A 7,500-nucleotide genomic window follows, 5' to 3' on the forward strand; every position below is an offset into this window, starting at 1 on the left:
TTCTCATGCTTTGTTGATTTCAAAAAAGCCTTCGACTCAATTTGGCTTGAGGGTCTGCTATACAAATTGATAGAAAGTGGTTGTCACGTTCTGACCTCTATTTCCTTTGTTTTGTATGTAGTTTGTATGGTCAGGGCGTGAGTTGGGTGGGCAGTCTATGTTTGTTTTTCTATGTTTTGGGGCATTTCTATGTTTTCGGCCTAGTATGGTTCTCAATCAGAGGCAGGTGTCATTGGTTGTCTCTGATTGAGAATCATACTTAGGTAGCCTGGGTTTCACTGTGTGTTTGTGGGTGATTGTTCCTGTCTCTGTGTTTGTTGTCACAGGATAGGCTGTATAGGTTTTCACGTTCCGTTTGTTGTTTTGTAGATTTAAGTTATTTCATGTATCGTTCATTTTTCCATTAAAAAAACATGAGTAACCACCACGCTGCTTTTTGGTCCGCTTCTCCTTCTACAGACGAACGTCGTTACAGAATCACCCACCAACCAAGGACCAAGCGGCGTGGTAAACAGAGGCAGCAGCAACAGCAGCAGCAGGAGAAGCGACTGGTGCAGCAGGAGCAACAGCAGCAGCAGGAGAAGAAGCGACTGGTGCAGCAGGAGCAACAGCAGCAGCAGCAAAAGCAGCAGCAGGAGAAGCAGCAGCAGGAGAAGCGACTGGTGCAGCAGGAGCAACAGCAGCAGCAGGAGAAGCGACTGGTGCAGCAGGAGCAACAGCAGCAGCAGGAGAAGCGACTGGTGCAGCAGGAGCAACAGCAGCAGCAGCAAAAGCAGCAGCAGGAGGAGCAACAGCAGCAGCAGCAAAAGCAGCAGTGGGAGAGGCTGCACTACTTGGAGAGATGGACTTGGGAGGAGATTCTAGACGGGAAAGGACCCTGGGCAGAGCCAGGAGAATATTTCCACCCCAAGGCCGAGCTGGAGGCAGCAAAAGCAGAGAGGCGGCATTATGAGGAACTAGCACGGCAGAGCGGATGGAAGCCCGAGAGTCAGCCCCAAAAATGTATTGGGGGGGGGGCTCACAGGGAGTATGGCTACGCCAGGTAAGAGACCTGAGCCAACTTCCTGTGGTTACCGGGGGGCTAGAGAGACCGGGCAGGCACCGTGTTATGCTGTGGAGCGCACGGTGTCCCCAGTGCGGGTGCACAGCCCGGTGCGGTACATTCCAGCTCCGCGTATCGGCCGGGCTAGAGTGGGCATCGAGCCAAGTGCCATTAAACCGGGCTCTACGCATCTGGTCTCCAGTGCGTCTCCTTGGGCCGGCTTACATGGCACCAGCCTTGCGCACGGTGTCCCCGGTTCGCCTGCATAGCCCAGTGCGGGCTATTTCACCTCGCCGCACTGGCAGGGCGACCGGGACCATTCAACCGGGTAAGGTTGGGCAGGCTCGGTGCTCAAGAGCTCCAGTGCGCCTGCACGGCCCGGTCTATCCGTCACCACCTCCACGCACCAGCCCTCCGGTGGCAGCTCCCCGCACCAGGCTGTCTCTCCGGCCCATCCTTACAGGTGCTCCCTCCTCTCCAGCGCTGCCGGAGTCTCCCGCCTCTCCGGCGCTACCAGAGCCTTCCTCCTCTCCAGCGCTGCCGGAGTCTCCCGCCTGTTCGGCGCTACGAGAGCTACTCAGTCCAGCGTTGCCGGAGCTTCCCGTTTGCCCAGCGCCATCTGAGCTTCCCGTCTGCCCAGCGCCAGCTGAGCCTCCCGTCTGCCCAGCGCCGCCAGCGCCGCCCGTCTGCCCAGCGCCGCCAGCGCCGCCCGTCTGCCCAGCGCCGCCTGTCTGCCCAGCGCCGCCTGGGCTGCCCATCTGCCAGGAGCCGCCAGTGCCGCCCGTCTGCCAGGAGCCGCCAGTGCCGCCCGTCTGCCAGGAGCCGCCAGTGCCGCCCGTCAGCCAGGGGCCGCCAGTGCCGCCCGTCAGCCAGGGGCCGCCAGTGCCGCCCGTCAGCCAGGGGCCGCCAGTGCCGCCCGTCAGCCAGGGGCCGCCAGTGCCGCAAGTCAGCCAGGGGCCGCCAGTGCCGCCAGTCAGCCAGGTGCCGCCAGTCAGCCAGGGGCCGCCAGTGCCGCCAGTCAGCCAGGGGCCGCCAGAGCCCCTCCGCCCAGAGGCGCCAGTGTCCCTCTGTCCCGAGCAGCTGCCCCTCTGTCCCGAGCAGCTGCCCCTCTGTCCCGAGCAGCTGCCCCTCTGTCCCGAGCAGCTGCCCCTCTGTCCCGAGCAGCGGTCCCTCTGTCCCGAGCAGCTGCCCCACCTCGGTCCCGAGCTGCCCCACCTCGGTCCCGAGCTGCCCCACCTCTGTCCCGAGCGGCCCCTCTGTCCAGTGGGGTCATTGAGAAGGGTGGCCATGGTGAGAAAGCCACGGAGGCGGACAATAAGGCGGACTAAGACAATGGTGAAGTGGGGTCCGCGTCCCGCGCCAGAGCCGCCACCGCGGACAGACGCCCACCCAGACCCTCCCCTATGGTCAAGGTTTTGTGGCCGGAGTCCGCACCTTTGGGGGGGGGGGGGTACTGTCACGTTCTGACCTCTATTTCCTTTGTTTTGTATGTAGTTTGTATGGTCAGGGCGTGAGTTGGGTGGGCAGTCTATGTTTGTTTTTCTATGTTTTGGGGCATTTCTATGTTTTCGGCCTAGTATGGTTCTCAATCAGAGGCAGGTGTCATTGGTTGTCTCTGATTGAGAATCATACTTAGGTAGCCTGGGTTTCACTGTGTGTTTGTGGGTGATTGTTCCTGTCTCTGTGTTTGTTGTCACAGGATAGGCTGTATAGGTTTTCACGTTCCGTTTGTTGTTTTGTAGATTTAAGTTATTTCATGTATCGTTCATTTTTCCATTAAAAAAACATGAGTAACCACCACGCTGCTTTTTGGTCCGCTTCTCCTTCTACAGACGAACGTCGTTACAGAATCACCCACCAACCAAGGACCAAGCGGCGTGGTAAACAGAGGCAGCAGCAACAGCAGCAGCAGGAGAAGCGACTGGTGCAGCAGGAGCAACAGCAGCAGCAGGAGAAGAAGCGACTGGTGCAGCAGGAGCAACAGCAGCAGCAGCAAAAGCAGCAGCAGGAGAAGCAGCAGCAGGAGAAGCGACTGGTGCAGCAGGAGCAACAGCAGCAGCAGGAGAAGCGACTGGTGCAGCAGGAGCAACAGCAGCAGCAGGAGAAGCGACTGGTGCAGCAGGAGCAACAGCAGCAGCAGCAAAAGCAGCAACAGGAGGAGCAACAGCAGCAGCAGCAAAAGCAGCAGTGGGAGAGGCTGCACTACTTGGAGAGATGGACTTGGGAGGAATCTCTAGACGGGAAAGGACCCTGGGCAGAGCCAGGAGAATATTGCCACCCCAAGGCCGAGCTGGAGGCAGCAAAAGCAGAGAGCCGGCATTATGAGGAACTAGCACGGCAGAGCGGATGGAAGCCCGAGAGTCAGCCCCAAAAATGTATTGGGGGGGGGGCTCACAGGGAGTATGGCTACGCCAGGTAAGAGACCTGAGCCAACTTCCTGTGGTTACCGGGGGGCTAGAGAGACCGGGCAGGCACCGTGTTATGCTGTGGAGCGCACGGTGTCCCCAGTGCGGGTGCACAGCCCGGTGCGGTACATTCCAGCTCCGCGTATCGGCCGGGCTAGAGTGGGCATCGAGCCAAGTGCCATTAAACCGGGCTCTACGCATCTGGTCTCCAGTGCGTCTCCTTGGGCCGGCTTACATGGCACCAGCCTTGCGCACGGTGTCCCCGGTTCGCCTGCATAGCCCAGTGCGGGCTATTTCACCTCGCCGCACTGGCAGGGCGACCGGGACCATTCAACCGGGTAAGGTTGGGCAGGCTCGGTGCTCAAGAGCTCCAGTGCGCCTGCACGGCCCGGTCTATCCGTCACCACCTCCACGCACCAGCCCTCCGGTGGCAGCTCCCCGCACCAGGCTGTCTCTCCGGCCCATCCTTACAGGTGCTCCCTCCTCTCCAGCGCTGCCGGAGTCTCCCGCCTCTCCGGCGCTACCAGAGCCTTCCTCCTCTCCAGCGCTGCCGGAGTCTCCCGCCTGTTCGGCGCTACGAGAGCTACTCAGTCCAGCGTTGCCGGAGCTTCCCGTTTGCCCAGCGCCATCTGAGCTTCCCGTCTGCCCAGCGCCAGCTGAGCCTCCCGTCTGCCCAGCGCCGCCAGCGCCGCCCGTCTGCCCAGCGCCGCCAGCGCCGCCCGTCTGCCCAGCGCCGCCTGTCTGCCCAGCGCCGCCTGGGCTGCCCATCTGCCAGGAGCCGCCAGTGCCGCCCGTCTGCCAGGAGCCGCCAGTGCCGCCCGTCTGCCAGGAGCCGCCAGTGCCGCCCGTCAGCCAGGGGCCGCCAGTGCCGCCCGTCAGCCAGGGGCCGCCAGTGCCGCCCGTCAGCCAGGGGCCGCCAGTGCCGCCCGTCAGCCAGGGGCCGCCAGTGCCGCAAGTCAGCCAGGGGCCGCCAGTGCCGCCAGTCAGCCAGGTGCCGCCAGTCAGCCAGGGGCCGCCAGTGCCGCCAGTCAGCCAGGGGCCGCCAGAGCCCCTCCGCCCAGAGGCGCCAGTGTCCCTCTGTCCCGAGCAGCTGCCCCTCTGTCCCGAGCAGCTGCCCCTCTGTCCCGAGCAGCTGCCCCTCTGTCCCGAGCAGCTGCCCCTCTGTCCCGAGCAGCGGTCCCTCTGTCCCGAGCAGCTGCCCCACCTCGGTCCCGAGCTGCCCCACCTCGGTCCCGAGCTGCCCCACCTCTGTCCCGAGCGGCCCCTCTGTCCAGTGGGGTCATTGAGAAGGGTGGCCATGGTGAGAAAGCCACGGAGGCGGACAATAAGGCGGACTAAGACAATGGTGAAGTGGGGTCCGCGTCCCGCGCCAGAGCCGCCACCGCGGACAGACGCCCACCCAGACCCTCCCCTATGGTCAAGGTTTTGTGGCCGGAGTCCGCACCTTTGGGGGGGGGGGGGTACTGTCACGTTCTGACCTCTATTTCCTTTGTTTTGTATGTAGTTTGTATGGTCAGGGCGTGAGTTGGGTGGGCAGTCTATGTTTGTTTTTCTATGTTTTGGGGCATTTCTATGTTTTCGGCCTAGTATGGTTCTCAATCAGAGGCAGGTGTCATTGGTTGTCTCTGATTGAGAATCATACTTAGGTAGCCTGGGTTTCACTGTGTGTTTGTGGGTGATTGTTCCTGTCTCTGTGTTTGTTGTCACAGGATAGGCTGTATAGGTTTTCACGTTCCGTTTGTTGTTTTGTAGATTTAAGTTATTTCATGTATCGTTAATTTTCCATTAAAGAACATGAGTAACCACCACGCTGCTTTTTGGTCCGCTTCTCCTTCTACAGACGAACGTCGTTACAGTGGTGTTGGGGGTAAAACATACGACATTATAAAATCCATGTACACAAATAACACGTGTGTGGTTAAAATTGGCAAAAAACACACATTTCTTCACACAGGGACGTGGGGTGAGACAGGGATGCAGCTTAAGCCCCACCCTCTTCAACATATATATCAACGAATTGGCGCGGGCACTAGAAAAGTCTGCAGCACCCGGCCTCACCCTACTAGAATCCGAAGTCAAATGTCTACTGTTTGCTGATGATCTGGTGCTTCTGTCACCAACCAAGGAGGGACTAGAGCAGCACCTAGATCTTCTGCACAGATTGGGCCCTGACAATAAATCTCAGTAAAACCAAAATAAGGGTGTTCCAAAAAAGGTCCAGTTGCCAGGATCACAAATACAAATTCCATCTAGACACTGTTGCCCTAGAGCACACAAAAAAACGATACATACCTCAACATCAGTGCCACAGGTAACTTCCACAAAGCTGTGAACGATCTGAGAGACAAGGCAAGAAAAAAAACAAAATACTTGAATCAGTCATATTGCCCTTTATAGTGGTGAGGTCTGGGGTCCGCTCACCAAGTCTTCACAAAATGGGACAAACACCAAATTGAGACTCTGCATGCAGAATTCTGCAAGAATATCCTCCATGTTCAAAGTAAAACACCAAATAATGCATGCAGAGCAGAATTTGGCCGATACCCACTAATGATCAAAATCCCGAAAAGAGCCGTTAAATTCTACAACCACCTAAAAGGAAGCGATTCCCAAACCTTCCATAAGAAAGCCATCACCTACAGAGAGATGAACCTGGAGAAGAGTCCTCTAAGCAAGCTGGTCCTGGGGCTCTGTTCACAAACACAAACACACCCCACAGAGCCCCAGGACAGCAGCACAATTAGACCCAACCAAATCATGAGAAAACAAAAAGAGAATTACTTGACACATTGGAAAGAATTAACAAAAAAACAGAACAAACTAGAATGCAATTTGGCCCTAAACAGAGAGTACACAGTGGCAGAATACCTGACCACTGTGACTGACCCAAACTTAAGGAAAGCTTTGACTATGTACAGACTCAGTGAGCATAGCCTTGCTATTGAGAAAGGCCGCCGTAGGCAGACCTAGCTCTCAAGAGAATACAGGCTATGTGCTCACTGCCCACAAAATGAGGTGGAAACTGAGCTGCACTTCCTAACCTCCTGCCCAATGTATAACCATATTAGAGATACATATTTCCCTCAGATTACACAGATCCACAAAGAATTCGAAAACAAATCCAATTTTGATAAACTCCCATATCTACTGGGTGAAATTCCATAGTGTGCCATCACAGCAGCAAGATTTGTGACCTGTTGCCACAAGAAAAAGGCAACCAGTGAAGAACAAACAGCATTGTAAATACAACCCATATTTATGCTTATTTATTTTCCCTTGTGTACTTTAATCATTTGTACATTGTTACAACACTGTATATATATATATATATATATATATATAAATATATATATATAATATGACATTTGTAATGTCTTTATTGTTTTGAAACTTCTGTATGTGTAATGTTTACTGTTAATCTTTATTGTTTATTTCACTTTTGTATATTATCTACCTCACTTGCTTTGGCAATGTTAACATGTTTCCCATGCCAATAAAGCCCCTTGAATTGAATTGAATTGAGAGAGTTAGAGAGAGAGTCAGAGAGAGAGAGAGAGAGAGAAGGAAAGAGAGAGTCAGAGAGAGAGAGTCAGAGAGAGAGAGAGAGTGTCAGAGAGAGAGTCAGAGAGAGAGGGAGTGTCAGAGAGAGAGTTAGAGAGAGAGTCAGAGAGAGAGTCAGAGAGAGAGAGAGAGAGAGAGAGAGAGAGAGAGTCAGAGAGAGAGAGAGAATGAGTTCATGAGCATTCTATGCCATTAAAAGGAACATCAAAATCGAAATTCCAATTAGAATCTGGCTCAAAATGTTTCAATCAGTTATAGAACCAATAGCTCTATATGGCAGTGAAGTATGGGTTCCAATCTCTAGTAATGAATTTACCAAATGGGACAAAGTGTCCAATCGAAATACTGCATGCAGAGTTTTGCAAGACAGTATTGCCTGTGCAAAGAAAAACTCCAAACAACGCATGTAGAGCAGAATTGGGCCAATACCCCCTCCTCATTCGAATAGAAAAAAGAGCCATCAAATTTTACAACCATCTAAAAACAAGTGAC

Source organism: Oncorhynchus clarkii, chromosome 24, assembly GCF_045791955.1.
Source record: "Oncorhynchus clarkii lewisi isolate Uvic-CL-2024 chromosome 24, UVic_Ocla_1.0, whole genome shotgun sequence".
NCBI lineage: Eukaryota > Metazoa > Chordata > Actinopteri > Salmoniformes > Salmonidae > Oncorhynchus > Oncorhynchus clarkii.